Source organism: Centruroides vittatus, unplaced genomic scaffold, assembly GCF_030686945.1.
Source record: "Centruroides vittatus isolate TY-2023 unplaced genomic scaffold, ASM3068694v2 scaffold_2802, whole genome shotgun sequence".
Taxonomy (NCBI): Eukaryota; Metazoa; Arthropoda; class Arachnida; order Scorpiones; family Buthidae; genus Centruroides; species Centruroides vittatus.
The window spans coordinates 254,179-279,156 of record NW_027122693.1 but is presented as its reverse complement, the minus strand read 5'-3'; the positions used below and the strand labels follow the sequence as shown (position 1 = coordinate 279,156).

The 24,978-nt window shown below is 34.8% G+C and overlaps 1 protein-coding gene and 1 long non-coding RNA gene across 2 annotated transcripts in view; one reads left to right on the top strand and one right to left on the bottom strand.

Moving 5' to 3' along the window:
- The window catches only part of LOC136987879 (uncharacterized), a 66,064-nt gene that overhangs the window by 8,826 nt on the left and 32,260 nt on the right, over nucleotides 1-24,978 (bottom strand). The gene's annotated exons all lie outside the window — the stretch shown is intronic.
- On the top strand, nucleotides 598-15,582 carry LOC136987901 (uncharacterized). The gene is made up of 7 exons (XR_010882691.1): nucleotides 598-711; nucleotides 866-1,042; nucleotides 1,126-1,242; nucleotides 1,316-1,476; nucleotides 1,564-1,911; nucleotides 1,996-2,162; nucleotides 15,512-15,582. It is a non-coding gene; the product is annotated as an uncharacterized lncRNA (long non-coding RNA).

Sequence of the window (24,978 nt, the reverse complement as noted above, 5' to 3'; positions counted from 1 at the left end):
TATTTGTTACCGAACTGTTATTGATACGCCATGCCTTATTCATGCGAAACTTCAGCGTCTCCCGTTGTGGATCCCACCACGATATTTGACAATTTAACATCTTACAACTTTCATCGCTACTTCCCCAATGAAGAGGCCGCACAGAAATTTTGCCACCTCGTGGGGCTCGTGCCACATCCGGATCTAACCGGTTTCTTCCCGCCATACCCTAAGTGCGGAGGTAAGCCTTTTTTTATTCCCGCCTTTTTACACATGTGCCGTAGACAGCTATCTGTATCGATATTTGACCACGCGAGTTAAGAGTAATAGTAGTTTTTTTTTTTTTTTTTGTAACTCTTTCCGCCCAGTGGGCACTAAGAGGGCCTCTTATAGCAAGCCCATTATGGGTTCGGCCAGGCCCACAATGGGGCGGCCGGGTGGTGAGGGACGGGGACCGACATATCCGGACAGAGTAATAGTAGTGGTAAACAATAACTGCCAATATTTCAATTTATTACTTTTTCAATATGTTTGTCGTAATTTTCAGGCACCATGCGGAAGGAACCGGCTCCATCTGACAGGTTCGGATTTTTTTGAAAAAGTCCAGCCAAAAAAAAAAAAGAGAGAGAGAGAAGGCGGACTGGCGGCACCGTCTGGAGGGCCATGTGCACCGGTTCCCTGTCTTGCACCCAAAACACCTTTTTTGAAAGAGCACAGTTATCAGCCCAAGAGGTATGACATTTCATTCGCTCGCGAAATGTGCTGACAGAATCGGCGGTTTCCTTTTTGTGGGTCACACTACGCTATGCATTTCTGTAATTTGGTAATTTGATCGTATAGCTTGAGATGACGTATATGATATATGTGTTTTGTTTCTATTTTATAGGTGCTGATGCTTGTGTATTCGTGGGTCAAACGGGAGCCGGTCACCGTCGCCGCGGAGGAGTGCGGCGTGGCCCCCAAAACAGCGGTAGATTGATATAATTACTGCCTTGAAGTTGCGGAAGTTTTCGTCTCCTATCAGCAGAACATTCAGCTTGGGGGTGAAGGGTTGCACGTCGAGGTGACCATCGACCCACGTTTCTAACTTTGCCGAAATGACTATGCTTATATTCAAGCATACCTATATTCATATGTTGTTTTCAGATCGATGAGACCTTCACCCGGAGGCGAAAATACAACCGTGGCCGCGTAACTAAAGGCACTCAAATCACCATATTTGGTGCCTTTTGTCGGGAAATACGAGAGGTGATGTACTGGCATGTAAGTTTATTATTTCCTTTTATTTTTTAGTTCTAGTATAAGTTTTGTGTTATGTTTTCTCGAATTCTTTCAGGTGGACAACAAGAGCCGACGGGTTCTCTGAAGCCACATGCTCAGCTACATCGCCCGTGGTAGCGTCATTGTTTCCGACAGCGCGGCCCAATATCGCGGTTGTACGACGATGGGCTTCTCTGGACATAAGATCGTCAATCACAGCCGGCGGGGCCCCGGGAGGTAAGGAGGATAAAACTGTGCTATGTGCTAATTGAAAGAAATGGACGGGCGTTATGGAGAAGCGACATTTATCTTTTTTCTTTGTAGATTCGTCGACACGGATGATCCAGAGGCCCACACTCATAACATCCAGTGCAGAAATCGCTGGCTGGAGAAGTCCATAAAGTCGCTCCGCACGGACGGGAGCCTGCAGAGCCACAACTGTACCTACGTGTACAGGATGCGGTTCCTGTCCAAATTGCCAAGAAAATCGGCGAAATCCGGCAGTTTCTCGGGGACATCGTGGCCGTCTACCCAGGCCCCGGTCGCCAGGGTCTCCAACTCCAGACGATCGTTGTGCCCGTGGATCAACATCTGCCGCCCCACGAGCCGTATATCGATGTTCCCGCGCACGAGGGCGACGTAGACGAACGGTAGAGAGATGACGACCGCCCAGTGAGTAGTGTAGCTTGTGTATAGTGCGCGCGACCAAAGGATACTTCTTTGCGGATGTGAAATTTGGATTATGTGCTTCTTCAGACAACATCGGGCGCCAACAACACCTTTGTCATCGACCCCCAAGACCTAGCCGAGGCGGGAACCAGTGGCCTCACCCCGTCCTGACCTACACTACAGCAGGAATAGGCTAGGCGTCTCCAGGTAGCGAAAGGAAGTGGCGGGAGAAGCCAGAGGAGACGGTTTTGAAGGTGAGTGTACAATCTGTTTTTTCGGCCTTTTACGTGCCACAATCACCCCCGGAGGGGTAGGCTAGGTTAGGTTAGGTTTGTTGGAGAAACCGCGAAAGCGGCGCGTAGTACTAGCCGACCGCGAGCGTGTCGGCGGCTGAGGGGCCGTACGCCCCGAGGTCGAGGTATGCGAAAGAACTTACTCCAACTTTGATTTAACAAAAATGTATTTAATTATATGGCCGGTCTGCCCGGAACACGCGATAGGCTTAGCAGAAAGACCGGCGCGACTCCCGATTGCAATCGCCGGAAATGACGTAGGCGATTCTTTAGAGGACTATATCTCGTAACGGGTCGCACGTAGGGGTATAGTTCCTTTAAGATTTTTGTTTGCACAAGGGGGTTTACAATTCGGAGGGAGTGGCCGACCCCATCGTTCGAACCTTGAATTATGTCAACACGGTAGTCATGTGACCCGTGTGGTAATTTTCGGGAGCTTGTATCTCGTGAAGGGTCGCGCATAGGGGTATAGTTCATCAGATATTTTTTGTTCCCAGGGGTGGCCTGTCGTACACTGTCGGGGTGGCGACCCTCCCCCCGAAAGTGTAGACCCATTTTGGGAACAAAAAATTATTTTCACCCGTTGAATGAGGGGGGTGGCGACCCCCCCTCATTTAACGGGTGAAAATAATTTAGATTTCCAAAACTTTTACCGCAAATATTTTTTAAATTAAGTTTTACACATTTATGTTTTTTTCTTCGATTTTTATTTATAAAATATAATACAATTTAATTAATTTTTGAATTTTATCTGAAATGCTAAACTATAAGTATAGTTTGTTTTACAGTACTATTGCGAACAGATGTAGTCAATTATTTTGTAAACATAATTTATAAAAATTAAAATAAGTATTTAAATTGATGCATCACTACGCACAGAATTGATTAATTACCATCGCGCGATATTTAAGATGGCGACAGAACTCGATTCAATTACTTCTTCATTTTAGATGTTAATTACAGAGTGTTATTTTAATGTAATTTTAGACATAGTGTATGTATATTATAATCCATAAGTCTATATAGCAGTAATACATATTCCTTACTGTATTTAAAAACTAAAAAAACCGAAAAGGTACTAGAAAAAAAAATATGTTTATGTAATACTAAAATGTCCTACATCTATTCTACTTTTAAAATAAACCGTGCGTTGCATCTCGGCCATTTGTAAGCGAAATTATATGATTTCAATTGTAAAAGCTTACTTGTCGCAATGTAATTGCAGGATTTATAAAGCAAATTAATGCAATTTTTATAACAAAGTAATAAAACGATTAGCAGTTTGTTGTTTTTCACGGTGGAGGTCTTGCAAGTCTTATTATATTCGCTGGAAAAAACAAGCAAGCTTTACTACTCTGAAGTTGTAAAATAATATTTTTTCGTGAAATTTAACATCTATTGGTGTTGAATCAGCACTAGCGTGTCAATGGGTTAAAAATTTATTACTACGGGAAAACAGATTGCTGATCAAATACATCAACAGACAGAAACATCTAACATTAATGAAGATCATGTAACCTGTCAGGATAATCCAGGAACAAGCATTGATAATAACACACATACAACAATTACCACTAATGATACTACAGACACTTCCTCATCCATCACTGATAACATAGACATGGATTTAGTTAATACGCTCTCACTTATATTTCAGGAAACACTCATTAAATATACAGGCACAGATCCCACACAAAGACCACGAATACCAAAAATCAACACATCGAAGGAAGTAGGAAAAACACTAAATTATGTAAACACTCACTTACTACCACACTACATTCATTCAATTTCTACACTCTCAGACATTCATACATTAGTTTATGCTGGGGCAGTCACAGTAGTGACACAACATGGACTGAAAGTACAATCACAGACAAATACACAGAAAACACAATTCTATCACAAACCTGCCTGGCAGAGAAGAATAGAAACACAAATAAATGACATTAGACAGCAATTAGGCAGGCTGACACAATACACTAAAAACAACATAACACCCAAATTAAGGAAACAGCTCAAAAACATTTTCAAGAAAATAAAAACACACACAAAACACGAACATCACAACACACGCATTACAGAATACATTGATACACTAAAACAAAAACTTGCTGCCAAAGCACGTAGACTCAAACGATACAAAACATGTACACTACGAAAACAACAAAATAAATTATTTACAAACAATGAAAAACTCTTTTACAGACAAATTAATAACAAAGCAAACACTGATACACAGCACAGTGGCACACCAACAAAAGAAGAACTCACAACTTATTGGTCTTCTCTTTGGTCCAGTGCTGTCACGCACAATGCTGATGCAGGCTGGATCGAGGAGGAGAACAGAAACTTGCACAACATACCAACTATGCCCTGTGCTGAAATAAACATACATGATTTCCAATACACTGTTAACAGAACACACAACTGGAAGACACCTGGTGTAGACAACATTCACAGTTTCTGGTACAAAAAGTTTACATCACTGCACCAGGAACTAGCTAAACACCTAACACACATCATCATCAATCCACAAGACATGCCAAATTTTCTTACTCAGGGCATCACCTACATGAAACCTAAAAACAACAATACCACAGACCCCACACAATACAGACCAATTACATGTCTTTCAACACTCTACAAATTATTGACATCCTGTATTGCAAACAAAATATACAAACATGTTGAAGAACACGACATTCTAACAGAACAACAAAAAGGTTGCCGTAGACATCACAAGGGATGCAAAGAACAGTTACTCATAGATTCAGTCATTCTACGGCAAGCACACAAACAACACAGAAACATACACATGGCATATATAGACTACAGAAAAGCATTCGACAGTGTTCCACACAGTTGGCTGCTACATATTCTACACATGTACAAAATACATCCATCACTCATTACATTCTTTCAAAACGCTATGCAGCACTGGAGAACAACACTACATCTCAGGGTTCATAACACTTCCATACAAACAAACCAAATCTTTATTAGGCGAGGAATTTTTCAAGGAGATTCCTTGAGTCCTCTCTGGTTCTGCCTAGCCTTGAATCCATTATCCAACATGTTAAAAAACACACAATATGGCTACAATATCAGGCATGAAAAAACAACACAGTATACACTGTCACATCTCATGTACATGGATGACATAAAACTTTATGCATCCACACAAAAACAACTTCATCAACTCCTACAAATCACACATTCATACACCAAGGACATACAAATGGAATTTGGCCTAGATAAATGCAAAACACTTCACATAGAAAAAGGAATCCTGAAGAAAGAAGATTTTGCACTTGGAAATGGAGACGTTATTGAATCCATGGAAGAGGGCGAGTTCTACAAGTATTTAGGATTCCAACAGGCCAAACTAACAGAACATGCACAAATAAAGCAAAGATTAATTAAAGAATACCAAAGTAGGTTAAATGCTATTCTCAGAACACAGTTAAATGCAAAACACACAGTTAAAGCAATAAACACATATGTCATCCCAGTACTCACATATTCTTTTGGAGTTATACATTGGACTCACACAGATCTTGAGCAACTCCAAAGGAAAACAAGAACTACACTTACTAAGCATAAACAACATCATCCTAAATCTGCCACAGAAAGATTAACCCTTCCACGTAAAGATGGCGGACGTGGCCTGATTGACATAGTTAACCTACACTACAAACAAATACAGTCACTGCGAGAGTTTTTCTACAAAAAACAAGAAACATCACAATTACATAAAGCAGTAACTCTAGCAGACTCGAATAACACACCATTAAACTTACATCATATGGACATAACACAACATATAAAAAGCATAGACACCATTAAGCAATCGTGGGCTCGAAAGGCACTCCATGGCAGGCATCCTTATGATCTGGCCCATGATTTTGTTGACAAAACTGCGTCAAACAGCTGGTTAGCTCGGGGATGCCTCTTTGGGGAGACGGAAGGATTCATGATTGCCATACAGGATCAGGTCATAAATACTAAAAACTACAGAAAACACATACTCAAAGTTGCAACACTCACAAATGACACATGCAGAAAATGTCACATCATGCCAGAAACTATACAACACATCACCTCTGGTTGCAAGCTCTTGGCACAAACAGATTATTTACACAGACATAATCAAGTAGCAAATATAATACACCAAGAGCTTGCAAAGAAACACAAATTAGTAGACATCCACGAACCATACTACAAATACATTCCACAGACAGTATTGGAAAACAACACGCACAAAATGTACTACGACAGAGCCATAATCACAGATAAAACAATTTACCACAACAGACCAGACATCACACTCATTGACAAACACAATAAAATCACATACATTATAGACATAGCCATTCCAAACACTCACAATATACAAAACGCATGCACTGAAAAAATTAGCAAGTACACAGAACTCGCCCAGGAAATAAGGCATCTGTGGAGGATGGATAGGGTGCTTATTGTACCTGTTGTTCTCTCCTCTACAGGTGTCATACCACACACACTACACAAAAGCCTGGGCACATTAGAATTGAATAGAAACACATACATCACACTACAGAAGGCCACTATATTGAATACATGTCATATTGTGAGAAAATTCCTGAATACAGACACACACACTGATACACTTCTTTAATTTCTGTTTTGGTTACTATGCCTTGACTTTGGTCCGGCATAGTACACAGCCACCGGTGTTAACCGAGTATATCTCACTTAACCCAACATAATAATAATAATAAATAGTTGCGTAGCACTACATATTTCCCCCCAAGCGACTCATTTCCCGTAGTGCAAACTACGGAAATCAATTTTGCGTTCACGTAGGTTATAAGGTTTCTTATGCACCTCAAGGTCAGTGCACTTCTGCACACCACTTGTGTCAACATTCTGCGTTTTAGTGACCACCCCACGTCTCCTCACCAACCGATCATTTAGGACTTCATCATCATCCTCCAGTACAATTCCTCTGTCCTCCCTCTTTTTTCTCTTATTACCAGTCAGATAGCCATAGCAAGGTTTTAGGCGATCGACATGGACAGTCTCCTGTTCCTTCATATTGCAACCTTCCACACGATAGGTAGTTGGGTTTATCACCTTGGTTATCCGAAAGGGTCCTTTTTAATTATAAGAGAACTTATTCCTTTTAACACCTTTCTTTCTCACCCAAACCCTCTGCCCTTCCGAAAAACTTACTAATGTTCTCCCTTTGCTCCGATAATCCCTTCCTTTCTTGTTGTAATTTCGCGCATGGATACTCGCATTTTCCCGTAATGCACGGAGTTTCGTGACCAGGAATGCCCTACGCTCATTGGTAGACATATCATCAGGCAGGTACTTGATATTAGGGATACGGGGATCAACGCCATACAAGAGGAAGGCAGGTGACTCATTTATGGCAGTGTGGTGCGAATTGTTATAGGCAAAACATGCAGAAGGTATCATTTCATCCCATTCGACTCTCCTATCATCAGAGGATTTAGTGATCATTTCGACTAACGATTTGTTCACCCGTTCGCATGTGCCATTCGCACAGGGTCGATAAGTGGTAGTAATGTTCCTCCTAATTCCTAACCACTTGCAACAGTCCGAGAATAAAGATGATAGAAAGTTGGTACCTCTATTGGAAATAATTACTTATGGGGCACCGTACCTACAAACGATTTCATTAAATATTGTATTACTCACGGACCATGCAGTTTGGTCCTTCAAAGGGTGTGCTTCGACGAACCGAGTGAAAATATCTACTATTACAAGTATGAACCGATTACCGCTGCTCGATGTGCGGATAGGTCCTACTATATCCACAGCAATCTTTTGGAAAGGTGCCTCAGCCGTCTCGTTTTCTTGGAACGGAGCCTTTCCTTTGTGTACATTATGCCTCTGGCACCTTTCACACGTCTTAATGACCCCCTCGACCTTTTCTCTTAAATTCCGAATATAATAGTGTTTCTCGATGTTAATTATAGTTTTTTGCACGCCCCAATGCCCCGACAGATTGTTTTCGTGAATAGCCTTAATCACTTCCCTAGCAAGATCCTCCCCTACGCATAATTGGCTAACATACTTGTCACGGGACTTTAAGAGGCTTCTCCTATACAGGCATTCGCTTATTACTACATACTGGTGCATATAGCTCCCAATATTTCTATTCCCGGGGCTTCTCAGTAAATCCCTTTTTATGGGGCCAAAAATTTCATCGCGATCCTGTGATAAACCACTCTCGTATCTGTTAGGGATTACAGCCCTTGTAGATTCAACGTCGAAGTGATGAACCCCGTTAACGTTCCTCGAAAAGAAGTCCGCTACTTTATTGTCAACGCTTTTCACATGTTGGACTTCTATATGGTAGTCCATAATCTCCATTATCCAACGAGTCAGACGCTTGCTCCCATTTTGAATGTTGCTAAGGAACACAAGGGGTTTATGGTTAGAGAGTATTATCGTTTTTTGGCCTAGAATTAAAAATTTGAAGTGTCTTAAGGCTAAAACAATTGCTAGACATTCTTTCACGATTGTGGAATAATTGATTTCTGCCCCTTGAAATCTCCTACTAAAATAGCCTATCGGAGCCAGTCCCTTTTCGTGCTGTTGTTCGAGCACCGCAGCTGCCGCGTTGTCAGATGCGTCAGTGTGCAAATAGAATGGTCTATCAAAATCTGGGTGAGCTAGAATTGGTGGGCTTGCTATTGCCTCTTTTAACTTTTCAAAACCTCTCTGACACTCTGGGCTCCATTAAAATCTCTTCCCTTTCTTGGTGAGTTCTGTTAGTGGGGCAGTGATATCGGAAAACGACGGAATAAAATTCCGAAAAAATCCGACCACACCGAGAAAACTGCGGACCTCTTTTACACTACGAGGTGTTTCTACTTTCTTGATCGACTCAACATTGTTGGGATCAGGTCGCACACCCTCGCTATTAATAATATGTCCTAAATATCTCACCTCCTTTGCTAATATTTGGCATTTACTCGGATTTAATTTTAAGCCCTCATCCCTTAATGTACTAATTACTCGATCGACAAGCTCAAGATGATCCTCCAAACTTTTTGAAAATAATACAATATCATCTTGAAACACAAAGCAGCTATTTCCGACAAATTTTGCTAAGATCTTCGTCATAATGTATTGGAAAAACCTCCCACTATTCTTCCCACCCTGAGGCATCCTACAGAGTTGGTATTTTCCCCATGGTGTGGAGAACGCAAATATGTGTCTTACCTTGGAATCTAGAGGAATTTGGAAATACCCTGCTTTTAAGTCCAATACCGAGAAATATCTGTTCCCATTAAGTTGGGATAAAATGTCGTCTATTCGAGCCATCGGGAATATTTGGGGTTCTGTTATATCATTAATTTTTCGCAGGTTCAAAGTGATACGAATCTCACCAGAGCTTTTAGGAACAACATGTATAGGAGAGTTCCACTCCGATGAGCTCTCCTCACATATACCTGCTTTTATCAGCTCACTAACTTGCTTTTTAAGGCCAGGTAAGTAACTGTACGGAATTCGGTACTGTCTAACATTGACTGGACGTTCCGATGTCAGGCTAACAGAGTGCATATGTCTGCTAGTGCCAGATAACTCGGCAATTTCGCTAGCAATAGCGTCCGGATACTTGCTCAAAATATTTATTATTTTCCTCTTAACCAGGTCATCTAGGTGATCCAACCTCCACACCTCTCTTTCTACCTATGCCACCCCTACCTCACTATTTATATTAATACAAAATCTCCCTTCACGACCTTGCCTATCTGTCTTAACCACAGATTCGATCCCCACCAACAGCCCAGGGTGCTGGCAAATAATGTCGAGATGACCATCCCGATGATAATCTCGTAACCTGCCCCTTCAGGAAACCCAACACTTGGTGTTGTCGTGCATACCTTTTTCCCATCGTGGAAACAGCGCTCGATTGCTACGGCCTCATCACTGTTTATGAGTGCTCCCGACATCCCACTAATACATGAATTGTTCGGGACCACCCAATTCCTATTTTCACGCCTGATATATTCAGTCAATTCATTCTTAATTACGGTCCTTTCCGCACCTGTATCTACTAGACCAGCAATTTCACGTCCTAGGATTACACCTCTTACAATCGGTAACCCCCGGTCGACAAGTGTATCTTTCTGGTCAGTTCAAATTTAACTAACGGGTCATTTGCCTGACCTTTCAAATGACCTCTGACTAGTTTAAATCTCTTCTCTTGTTGCATTTCCTTGAAATATGGCCTATTTCACCACACGTGTAACAACGGCACTCTTTTCCCCACTTCTTGTGGTTCTCATTATTCCCCTTCACGTGCTCAAGTAAAGATGCCATGGACTCGGTCAAACTCCTTATTTGAGTCTCCAACTCCTCTAAACGTTTACCCATTTGTACTTCCTTTCTTTCCAACCCCCTTTCATGCTCAACATTTGCGCATACCTCACTTATCCCACCTCGTTTGTTACAGGCCGATTCGATTTCCTCTTCGGCCTTTACTATCGCCTCATCCAAGGTGTCTGGTCGCTTCTGCATCACCTGCCTCCTAATCTCCGCTAGTAATCCTTTTATAAAGCATTCCTTAACAGCATTGTCGCAAAGCATCTCCAATTAGAATTGCGCGTCACCGCTCGTGAAAACAACGATTTAATCCTGATCCCGTATTCGCAAACTTTCTCCCCTCTTCTCTGGGAGATCTTTAATACCTGATCAAACGGGTCTTGTTCCTTTTCTTTACGACCAAAGCACTTTATAAGAGCCCTCCTTATTTCATCATAGCTCATGACGCCCTGGTCCTTTAAGTTGAAAAATAAAGACAAGGGCTCACCTTTTAGGCGGGCTTGAACTACGGTGACCTTCACAGTCTCATCCCAGCTTGCCAACGACGCTACGTTCTCGACGGTTTGGAAAAATCTACTTACATCTAAAATATCTCCGGGCAGGTTCGAAAAACATGGGATCATGCCCATAAATCCCGTTACAATAGGCACATTGCCCAATTCCCCTGCCCCTGAAGATCCACTGGTAATTTGTTCATCCATAGTTTACCGAAACCTTTTGGTTTTACAATAATACAATTTACAATTCCAATGGCTATAATCACAGGTATAAGCGGCAGTAGGGTTAATACAAGATGCACGTTTGGTCAGTCCTTTTACAACAAACAACCCGATCAATATTTTGTCGCGGACGCCAATGTAGATTATCCAATGGATCGAAGTCCACGGATGTAACAAGGATGTATATTAAGGACTCAAGTAATGACCAATTACATGTGCACGAATTTGGTGAAACAACAGTAATTTATTCTAACAGTACAATAACCGTGAGATACTTCCTAACCCTCAAGTTTACACGATACACGACTTAAAACTAACGAAATTTACAATACTCTATATACATATATACATACACATTTTCCTTCTATACGATATTTGCATGTATCGACGAATCACGGTATTACGTTAAGTGAATGCACACGATCTCGAGTTCCAAGCGTTCCTTTTCTTTACGTCAATTTTCAAAACTAATAGTTCTGTCCGATACCTGGACGTAATTCACGTCACCAGAAGTACAGTACGTCCCTCGTTGATACCCCTCGATTACACTACGATGGAAACGGATTGTGCTTCCCGACTGAAAATGGTCGCTCTTCCTACACTCCTGTTCTCCCGGTCTAACTCCGACGTCCTTGCTGACTTTTTCTCGACGAATCCAAAAACAGCCAAAAAGTGTCCTCAATCGTGAGAGTTCCTCAATTTATACTTCTCGCTCTCCGGAAGTCCACTTCACTTATTGTCCCACTTTGAACCAATCAGAAAGCTTTTCACGTATCATAAGGTGACACCTATTGACAAAACTTTCTCCAGAACTGCTAGTCTGTCATTTACATTTAAGAACATAAAATGGTCTAATTGTATCATATTATGGTTAAAAAAATATTTTAAAGTATATATGTGTACATGGTGACATACTAATTCCATAGTGACAGATACACTTTCATTCATATTCTTCTTTCATATTCATCTTTCATTCAGATTCAGATTCATTCATATACACTTTCATTCACTCAATGCTTTTAAATCTATATCAGCAAAACAATTCAAATACAAATATAATTTTCTCTTAAAAGCCAAATTACATTAGAAAATTATTATTAAATAAATTTAGTATTTTGTAACTGTTTTCAGCTCATCATATATTTTTATATGAAAGAAATACTTCAGTATAAATATTTTGAAAATATTAAAGTAATGTTTGTTTGCATGCATATACAGGGTGTTCATAGTTAATGCAATACAGTACTATCTGGAAAAATATGTTGCAATCCAAATGCTACCAAGTTTTGTATGCTGATGTTTCAGAACAGGAAGAGATTTCTGTGGGAAATTTAGTTATAAAAGCATACGTGAGAACATGGTCACACCTCAAGGGATATCTTCAATTAGAATTGAATTTTGACTATTTACAAAAATTAAAAATTTTCGAGTCTATCTTACATCCTTTTTTTACCTCACAGAGAATCACAGTGCAATGGATTGAATTAACTTCATTAGGACAGACGGTAAGTTATAAAAAATCGACACACAAAGTTAAAATTGATCGGAACACTGACCTTTGAGGATTTGGCATCCTCTAAAACTAAAAACAATCGTAAGGAATTTAAGAAGAACCGATGGAGTCGGAACTTTTGACAATTCTTACGTATTGTACTTTTGAAAAAAAGTGCATGGAAATTCCAAATTTTCTATTTTTTTTTTCTGACTTTTAAGAGGACTAAAAAATTTTTTAAACTAAAAAATTTATAAAAATGAAGTAGAATTCTCCCAACGGGTTAAGAAGATCAAACAAGTATATAAAGAGAAAAGATACTTTTTTTAATTACATGATGTTTATCCCTAAATTCATTTCGCTCACTTTCTTTGGCCTCTTCAGTAGGGCTTACATAAGTACAAAAAGATAACCATTCAAAGAGTGTACAATCATAAAGGTCAGTTATCATCTCTTATTGGTTGATTACAGCCTCTATATCCGACTAGATTTACCCAGCATTTCGCTGGCAACACACCACTATTCAAATTAACAGCGTTATTCTGTCTGACGATTGTAAAATGTTCTTTAAATTTCCTTTTTACACAATTTTTTTTTTTTTATATACTATTTTAACATTATTAAGATCAATATTACAATTATGAGTCTTACAATGCAAAAATACCAGTGAGGTGTTAACCTTGAGTTTTATTGCAGCCAGAAGTTCGGATAGTCGAGCTTTTAACTTTCATTTTGTTTCTCCCACGTAGAAACTTGGATTTTTACACGTACATTGCAGTTTATATACCACTCTTTCTTCCAACGGGTCTTTTTTTTAATACTCTATTTTCATCAGTTCTGACAACCTATTATTTTGGGTAGGGGCCAATTTTATTAAGTTTTTGCAAAAAATTTTTTGATATTTTTATATATTCCTTTGATATATGGAAATGATATGCACTTTTTTACTTCCTGTTTCTTTTTAACTTGAAATCTGTTCAATATAAAATCATAGTGTCACTTTTTTAACAATTTACTTGGGTATCCGTTCAACGAATACTTTTTGTTTACTGATTCAATTTCTTTTATTCTTACTTTAAGTTTTGTTGTTCTAGAATAGATTTTTCTTATTTCCATAATATATATATTTCGCTTTTGGCTTATCGGGCAATATGATTTAAAATTTATAACTTTTTTGGCGTTACATGGTTTTTCATATTTACTATATTCTAGGCAGTTATTAAAGCATTTAATTGTTATATCTAAATAATTTGTTTGTTTATATTTTTCAATCTCATAGGTGAATTTAATACCTGAATTAAGGCTATTTGCTTGTTTCAGTATTTGGTCGGGTGATGTTATTTTACTGTCATATATAAGTATTATCATCCACATACCTTGCCAGAAATTTTATTCCTATAATTCTTGATATGGCTATGTCCATGTCTATCATAAAAATCTCTGCCAATTTTGGGCCAATGACGGAACCCATAGAGATACCATCTTTTTGGCGGTAATAGTCCTTTTTGACAGTTTTTAGTCCTTTTAAAAGTCAGAAAAGAATAGAAAATTTGAAATTTTCGTGCACTTTTTTTTTTGAAAGTACAATACATAAGACTAAAAACAATGGTTACAACTTGTAATCATAACTACCTTGTCGTTTAGCACAATATATAACTTATTCAGCTCCTCTGGTGGCGATTTCGGGTAATCCATAAAGTTCATTTGCATAAGCATACACGATGTAAGATAGACTCAAAAATTTTTAATTTTTGTAAATAGTCAAAAGTCAATTTTAATTAGTTATAAAATTTATCACTGTAGGTGCTGCATGGACAGCTTTTTATACCTAGAATTTCTGTCTGTAGTATTGTTCTTTACACTTGTGCTGTAAGATCCATATTGGTGAGTTTTGGTATTAAAGTGTTTTCTGTGGAAATATTTTTTGCATATCCTGAAACATCAGCATACAAAATTTGGTTGTTTGGAGTATTGTACATTTCTCCAAACAGTGTTGAATAGAACTACTTTAATTAGGATTACCATATATGTAAACTTTAATTCAATACAAAAATACACACTAGTGTCAAAAATTAAAGCTGTGTAAAATCAACATCATGAAATGTGAGTAGCTGAAACTTGTATAACATGTAAATCAGAAAAGTGACATCCTATTAGGTAAATGTCATGCAAATAAGGCATGATAACAGTGCATCCATGCAACATTAATGCATTATATATACAGCAAAATTCTTTCTGACAATCATCTGTTAGGACCTGCTGACAGTTAGGAAGTGTTCCTGATACATCTGTATCTTATCAGGCATGCCTCAGAGAAGGCATTTGGATGATTCATTGCAATGAGGGACTGTTTGTTTCTGCATTTTTGCTAAATGCATTTAATTTTGAACACAAGTATATTTTCCTGCATTATGCTTATTTTGCTAATTCTTCTCTGTGTTGTTGATTGTATAAGGAAATGAATTAATATATTCTAATTAAAGACTGATTCATTAATATCTTTATTTAGAATATTTGTTAAAATTTGCTGAAAATATAAGCATAAAATATTAAAAATAATTTGGATTTTAAATATTATAAACCTTGAAAGATGAATAATAAAAGTATTGATATAGTTTAAAAAATATATATATATATATATATTAATTGATAACAAATTATATAACATGATGGTAACATGATATAACATGAAATTATATATATTTAATGTATTTATTAAAAAAAATAATGTTGCAAAAATTGTTCTCTAGAGTTTAGGAAGTATGATAGGAACAAAAGATACCATGAAGAACATAGAAGACATTTTGAACAAGACGAAGGATGATGTGACAATAGAATTGAAGTAATAAACTTATTCAGAATTAAAGTATTAATATTTAGTACGGAAGCAAATATTTAATTTCTAGTTAACTTCTAAACTTTTGTTTGATTAGGAAATGTGTCGATTATAAAAATGAGGAGCTGACATACGTCAAAGAAAAATTACAGTCGATAAAAGTGGATTACGAAAAGAAGGAAAAGCAACTGGAGAAAGTAAATGAATAATTAAAGAAAATAAAAAATTATTATTATAATATCAAGAAAAAGTAAACAAGGTAAATAATATAGTACCTTTAAGTTTATTAATATTTCTAACTCTATTGATATTGATTCTGAATTTTGAGAAAAAAGATGGAAAATTTTCATTAAAAACATGACTAAAAAATTCCAAATTAAATCTCTAATATTTCAAAAACATTTATAGTTGATCTAAGTTTCTAAATGTCAAATTAAAAATAATAAAATAAAATTTATGCAGACAGTCAACTGCTACAATTAAAAAATGTTTTAGTTTAGAAAATATCACTGGAAAGAATTTGAAATTTTATTTCAATGGTTTATTATTTCAAACAGTTTCTTATAATATTTAATACTTTTAAAAAAATTTTTGCATATAAATAAAAAATTAAAATGAATTAAATTTTAAAAAATGTTTATTTAATGAAAAATCTTTTTACAAACATGAAATTGTCCTGTTGTATCAATGATAAAGTGGTTGATTCATTAGTGATAACATATTCTTCAGTGAGTTAGTCATGGATGATCATGTCTCATTCTTTTTTTATTTATATTGTAACATGCAATAGAAACTATTATTTACACACCTTTGAAAACATATGAAAGGAAAATCAAATTCAAAGTTGTTTCTTCAAAGTCAAAGGTGTTTTTGCAGATTTAAACACATTTACAGATAGTGAGTAAAAATATTTTTGTAGATGTATATGTATATATATCTACAGAGATACATTGAAATAATTTCAGATATCAATTAACACCTCTGTGTAAATATATGTTCAAAATAATCTTGTCTTTAAAACAATAAAGTTAACCATTTTAAGGCTCGTTTAGTCGCTCAAGGATACACACAAAAGTATGGCTTCGACTACGATAACGTATATGCCCCCATGATCAAAACTGCCACTCTTCGAACACTCTTAACTATAGCCAGAATTAAGAACATGAAAGTTAAGCATTATGACATTGAAACGGCTTACTTAAATGGAGACTTATCACACGAGGTATACATGAAACAAGCCAAAGGATACGAAGAAGGATTACCGGACATGGTTTGCAAATTATTGAAAAATATATATGGCTTGAAACAAGAAGCGAATGAATGGAATAAAAAAATCAATGAAACATTACTATCTAAGGGATTTAGAAGAAGCATGGCCAATTCCTGTCTTTACACCAGAGGCCATAAAAGATGTTTGTATTTAGCAATTCATGTAGATTACGTAATAGCAATGGCCACAGACAAACATACATTAATCGAATTTGAAACTGAAATGAAGGATATGTTTAAAATCAAGAATTTAGGTGACTTAAAATATTATCTGGAAATACAATTTGAAAGAGACGAGAATGGAATATTTTCACTCCACCAAGAAAGATATATCGAAAATAAATTGCGAGAATTTAACTTATCTGATTCAAGACCGTCTAATATTCCTATGGATACAGGATACTTAAGAAGAAATAAAATGCCTGATACGTTCAAAAACAACAATGTATACAGAAGTGCTATTGGATCTTTATTATATCTAGTGACTAACTCGTGTCCAAATATTGCGATAAGTACATCGATATTGGCGAGAAAAGTAACAAAACCTTCGGAAAGTGATTGGGTGGAAGTAAAAAGAATCTTTCGTTATCTGAATTCGACAAAAAAGAAGAAACTTAAATTAGGAAATATCGACGAAGAATTAGAACTTAAATGTTATGTAGACGCCGACTGGGGAGGCGATCGTATCGACCGCAAATCAAACACAGGATATTTGCTCTTGCTAAAAGGAAGTACTATCCACTGGGTCAGTAAAAAGCAAGTGTGTAGCACTTTCGTCCACCGAAGCGGAGTATGTAGCCTTGGCAGAAGCTACTCAAGAAACTGTATGGATGAAACGACTTTTAGAAGAAATAAATCTATTGATTACGACACCTATCAAAATATTCGAGGACAATCAAAGTTGTATACGACTTTTAGAATTAGGAAAAGCACAACAACGCACGAAACATATCGACACAAAATACCATTTTGTACATGATTTAAAGAGTTCGGGAGAAATTACTGTAATTTATTGTTTGAGTGAACGGATGACGGCCGACTTGTTAACAAAGCCGCTAGACGCGAATAAGGTTAATAAATTTACTTGCGATATCAGATTGTATTAACGATCAATCATTGACGGGGTGTGTTGGAATCAACGATCGCGATGTTTTGTAGATGTTCTTCTGACGTAATAAAAGGTTGGTGGCGTTGTTGACCTCTCAGGGAAAATGAACTCATTTCACTCTCCCCTTTCCAGCGCTGACCTTTTGTGAGTCAAGACTGTGTGTAATCTTTGTGCACTCTTTGTTCCTTTGTTACATAGCCGGTTACGCTAGTCCAACTGCCTTTCTACTAATCTTTCCGATAAGCACCAAGTCTAACAATATACATACATCTTTTATACATACACATTTTATATATAAATAATTTTAAAATTTATTACTATAATTTTTATATTTTTTGGTTTGTGAATTTCATATTGATTTTTATTATTTATTTTCATATTAATTTAGTATTAAATTAATTTTCAGTATAAAATTTAGTATTAAATTTTTAATAATAGTTCATTGAAATATATTCTCTTGTACCTATTGTATGTTTTTATTAGTTCAAGGTATTCAATTAATGTTAACTTTTTTTCCACTGATGATGTAATATATATACATTTACATTTCTTATAAAAATCATTCTGAAAATCATGTATTTTGATCTTTAATATTATATTGTTTTCATTTGACATTTTCCAAATGCTTCTATTATTATATAATTAAATATTTTATTAATTTGATAATTTATCAATATTACAAAAAATTATATGAAAATTATCCTTGTTAATTTTTCAACACCAATGTTGGGTAAATATTCATTTCTCATAATTTGCAATTTTCTACATTCTACAAAAAAATTGAATAGAGAGAATAAATTTTCATTTCAAAATTAACAATATATTTTTTAATTGTTTCTCAAATATTGTAATTAAGTGAAAAAGTTGATTGTCAGGTTTTCCTTAGCATTTTAAAATTTATTAAGCTATATAAATGCATAATTTTCCTATTTGAATGCCACCATTCCACTAGTCAGATAGAAAGGGGGTCTTGTTGCAGGGGTTGAAGTTAATTTAGCCAAAAGCAGTCATTGCACTCCTTCTAGATGAAAGGATAGTCAAGTCTCATTGCATTTGCTCAAACTGTCACAATATATAAAAAACAAACTAACAAACTTTCTTCTTTATACATTAGATTTCAGATACAATATTTTTTTTAAAATGTTGAAATATTTTCAATAGTTGATATGTGATACAAATCAATTTAGAGGTGTAAATTATGAGAAATGAATGCTATATGAACAATTTAGCTAAAAATGAACCATTTATATATGACAATTATTTAGCTGAGTTTTGAAGCTGAAAATGTGGGAAAATTTGAATTTTTAATAAATCTGTAAATATGCTTCACATTATTATTTTTATAAAATATACAGGTTTTTTTTAAAATAAAAATCATAAATTGATTATGATTGTCTATAAATATTCTTCATATAATAAAAAACATTCTTTTAAATACATTTGAAAGTACATTTAAAATACTTTTACATACATTTAAAATACATTCTTTTAAATATATTTTGAAATGATTGTTTTGCAATAGATGTTTCTAATTCTATTAACAGAAATAATCTCAAATATTTAAGCTTCCATTACATTCTAATTCATGTTGATTTTAAATAAAATTTTTTAAAATTGCTTCATGAGCAATTGAATTTCTTACTGCCTCAAGTTTTATTCAGTTGTGTGTTGTTAGTTTTGTCTAGAAATTTCATTTGTTTTGCTAATTTTTCTGATTGTAATGATTACATTTTGCAAAATTTTTTAACATACAAATTATTACTTTGAATTAAAATTACATAATAGGGATTCTCTTATTTCTTTCAAAGCTATTATTAATTTCACTAACGTAAATAGTATTGAATGTTTTCTAAATATGTTAAAATTTCATGTATTATTAATACTTATATTTTTTTTCAATAGATTATGAATACCCAAAATAATTATAAAAAATGATGGAGTCAGACTTTCTATTCTTCTTACGTTTTACTCTTAAAGTATACGAAAAAATATATTTTTCTTCCCGTTCTGACTTATGGATATTGTATAACTAAAAAATTTTCTAAAACACTGTATTAACAATGAATAAAAAAGATCACAGTTAAAAAGGTAAAAGGAAATCAACTTGCAGAGAAAACTTTTTTATTTACTTTGACAAACTTCCCATATGCATTTCGCCTCTTATAAAAGGCCTCTTCAGTAGGTTTGACTGTACGCAGTTATTGTCGGAATATGAACTGTGTACAGTCAAACTTACTGAAGAGGCCTTTTATAAGAGGCAAAATGCATATGGGAAGTTTGTGAAAGTAAATAAAAAAGTTTTCTCTGCAAGTTGATTTCCTTTTACCTTTTTAACTGTGATCTTTTTTATTCATTGTTAATACAGTGTTTTAGAAAATTTTTTAGTTATACAATATCCATAAGTCAGAACGGGAAAAAAAAAATATTTTTTCGTATACTTTAAGAGTAAAACGTAAGAAGAATATGAATACTTTAAAAACAACATGCACTGAATTGGAAGATCAGATTCATGTTCTTGATCAATTATTGGAAACACAACAGGAAAACGAATCCAAATTAATAAAAGAAAAGTATGATCTTATTGATTTTTTTAAAATTAAAAGTTACTTCTATTATTTTGTTTATAAAGTTAAGTTTATTATATTAATTTATTATTGTTATGAATTTCATATTTGATATAAAAATAGACCATGTAAAAAGGGGGATAGGTGTATTGATTTAGATGTTTTGAGAGCAATAGGTGGAGCTCTTATCAAAGTATACTGAATGCAAATAAAACTGCATGAGTTTTCCCACAGGATGACAAAAACATCTCTTTCTGTCTTGTATTGTTCTAATGCTAAAATATTTTGAAATGATAACAATAAATTATGTACAAACTACATTATAAAGGGTGAACACACCATCATTGAAACATCAAAAATTTCTCACAAATGAAAAAATCAACAGGTAATAAAAAATAAATAAAGTTAATTAATTTTAAGATAGCATGTTACTGTTGTAATTATAAAACAGTTAACAATCTTTTTAATCAGCACCATACCCTGCTGAAGGGACATTATAATGAACACTAGTCATAAGTTTATGCACAAGCTCATCAAAAACTTTCTTCGTTTTGAACAACTTTGCCTGTTTTTTCAAAATTTCTCTTAGGCCGCGACTCTACTAGCCGTAAAAAGGCCGTAAAAGCTTTTAATCACGTGACCATGATATTTTACGCCTGAGCAAGTCATAAAACCAACGTAAAAGTGAGTTGAGCAGTGTTCAACTTTTGACGTGAATACGACCGTAAACCGGTGTTATCCACTAATCAGAAGTCAATTAAATCTAGGTCTTTGTGACACGGTGTGAAAATGGCGGAAAACGAACTTTTGTGTACGTTCTCTCGTGGCTACTCTAGAAGATCTGGAAAGATTTATCGAAAACATCCGAAAGTATTCATGTATCTACGACAAGAGGTATCCCGATTATAATAATGGATGCCTAAAACACGCAATATGAATGGCCAAAGGAAAATTCTTCAATTTAGAGGAGTATATAATAAAAAAGCTAAGCTTATAAATGCTGTCTATTATCTTAATAATATAATAATAAAAGTCAATATAAGAAAGTAAAGATATTACTTTTACTATATTTGTAATTATAGTATAGAGAAAACTCGTAGAATATAATTATTGTCTTTATATCGATTTATCATGTATACACCGTAACAGTACTGTCGCCGTAAAAAGCTTCGCTAGCCGGACCTTCACCGCAATCCGAGCGCAAACACAAATAGGCCACATGATTAAAAGCTTTTACGGCAAGGGGTTTTACGGCTGTTTTACGGCTAGTGGAGTCGCGGCCTAACAATTGACCAATAATAATTTATTTGTTAAAGTTCTGCCATGTGTGGCAGATTGCATTCTTTGAGAACACAGTCAACATTGTTATCTTTGTACCCCTTCTTAATATCATTAGAATAATGACAAGTTGCAAGGCCTAGTTAGAATAGTGGTTTTCAGTGCTCTAGAGCAGGAGTGACCAACAAGTCGATCGCGATCGACCGGTCGATCGCGAAGCCAATTTTGGTCGACCGCTCGCGATGTCTTTACTTTATGTGTTACACTTGTAACTGAACGCAACGCTTGAACGTAACAAGCAAATGCGACAGTATGCATGCAGTTATGACTCGACTTATAGAAAAACACAGCCATTTAGCTTGAATATTTGGTACTGTCATACGGTAGCTTCTTTTCTTTAGTACATGTATTAACAATGTTATTACTACTTCTCCCATTATTATTAAGGTAATAAAATAGATTCCAAATCTGTCTTTATCTGTAGCTAATTCGAATTAATAAATATTGTTAATAATTACTCATGTTGCTTTAATTCCCCTGGATGTGAGTTTTTTGGCACGTTAAATAATTATGTTGTTTTTTACGTAGGTAGATATACAGAGTGTTTCAGTACGACGTGCACTCCTGCAATCGATAGATTAACAAAGAATAAATCTAAAAATCTTATATCATTCTTCCATGATAATTTTCAATCAAATTATCAGCCATACTGTACTTTTTCATATTTACGAACAAATAGTACCACAACTTATACATTGCAATTGATAAAAAAAAAAAATTATATTATATTGTAAGTTACTAAAAATCTATCTTGAAAGATTTTTTTAGGTACCGCCTGTACGGAATGAACTGGTAGCTGCAAATATCAAAAGTTGGGTCTGAAAATTTATTTTTTTATTAGCCTTATATCTCGAAAACTTAATGATTTAAAAAATAGAAAAATAGTATTGAATATAATTTGCTTATCTACCCATAGCTCGCGGGAGTGTACCTCGTACTGAAATACAGTGTATAAACATAGTATGTATCACACACCTCCCCCTCTCCACTTAGACTATGCCTATGACAACAAGTCGATCGCGACACATTTTTAAGATAAAACGTAGATCTTATGGACACAAAAGTTGGCCACCCCTGCTCTAGAGCATCTTGGCAACTAGAAGTGTGGAAATTCTGACCAGGAAGACTTTGAATGTGGGTAAAATAATACATTTCATCATTCATCACAATATCTTGGACCTTGGTAAACAAACTGTTAAATTGTTGTGTGATCTAATTTATGTAAAATTTGTTTTGTGTCCCAATCTGGAGCAGCACATGCTTTAACTCTTGTAGATTTTGGAAATTCTACACTCTGCAAGTTTTCTTACATTGAGACACAGATTTTCACTATACATATGCAAAATCAGTTTATGATGATCAGTTCTGATGCTTAACTACTAATTGCTAACAGGAGATTCATTATTTTTTAGAACGGTGTTTATATTTTTATGATTACTTTTAAATTTCGTTACATTTTTTATGCTATTTAAGTTTATGTAATTTATTTTAAAAACAATTCTTAAAACAATAAACATTGTATTATGCAAATTCAAAATTTTTTTCTTTGAAATGTGTTCCTAGATGTGTGTTCGATTATTCTTAAAGCATACAAACAAGTTTTGTTTAGTATAGCCATTTTTTTGGTGTTAAATTAATAATAGATGAAAAAATCATTGCTCGAATCTTCTTAATTTCTCTGAATATATTAAGAACAAAGTTGTTTAAGTTAGCTTATTATGTTTATATTTGATATAGTTTTCATTTTCTGTTGGTTAGTGAAATGGTAAATTTAATGTTTTTATTAAAAATATAATTAATTTTTTAAAATTTAATGTACTAAATAATATGTTAAAAAGTTAGATTTTTAGATGTTTTATTCCAAATAATAGAAAATATCTTAAAACTGTTTATGAGAATTAATAAAAGTTGTTGAATAAATTGATTATTTAATATTCAATATTTATTTCATATATAATATTTAATTTTTTATTCTTATTATTTTTTTGATATAGGAAATCCTTGTTTGTTCAAAATTCAAGGGACAAAATAATCACGACTTCAAATTACCGAGTGTTGAATTATCTGAGCTCTACATATTTCTGTACAGTATGTCAAATGACATGTAACTGATGTAATTTATTAAGCTAACGGAATATGGCTACTTATACAGAATGCCATTTTTGTTAATTAACAATAAGAATAATATAAATAAACCAGAGATAAACAGCACATGTCCAGTGAGAACCTCGCAGATCACCAGATAGGCTTTATAAGAAGTAAAGCAGAATTCCTTGAAATGTATCCAAGGAATTCTGCTTTACTATAAAAAGCCCAGATTATTTTTGAAGTGACCTAAAAAGTAGTAAGTCTCCCAAATGTAGTAGCCTACAGGCCTACAAATACCACAATCTGCTACTTGTAGCCCAATCTTTCAACCCTGAAATCTAGCCATATTTTATGAGATAATAGAAAAAATGGGTAGTCCATATGTAAGGTGACACCTGAAAATGTGTTACTGTAAAAGCAAAGCCCTGATGACTAGTTGAGAGTTGTTTTTGGGTCTATTGTTCTCTTATAATACAGAGGCACTTCAATCTAAACGAACAAATTAACATACGCATATCACAGTTTGGACAGAATTTTTTGCTTGGAATTTTGAATTAGCCATATTTCAAACAACTGAATTCCTTAACATGTAAATCTGTATATCCCTGGCTGGGACAAAAGTACGATTTCAAACTATCAGAGTTCGAAGTCATGAGGATTTCCCGCTTTGAAAATCTAAGATTTTTTTTAAAATTATAACTTTTCTTTCAGTGAATCATATCAGAATGATATAGAAAAACTGGAAGATGAAGTAAGAAATACTCGGGAAACACTAGCTAAAGAAAAAAGAAACAGGTTTGAATTATTATGAAATATATATAATTTTGTAAAAATGAAGTTGATTTTTTTTTTAATTATAAAGTAGTCTTTATTCCTAAATATTTATTTAAATAACTTAAACTTTTAAATAAATATTTTATAATTTATTTAATTCTGATGTAACATACACATTGCATGTTTAATCTGTTCATCTTTATAAAATAAAATTTGATTTTGTAAAGAGACATTTATCTA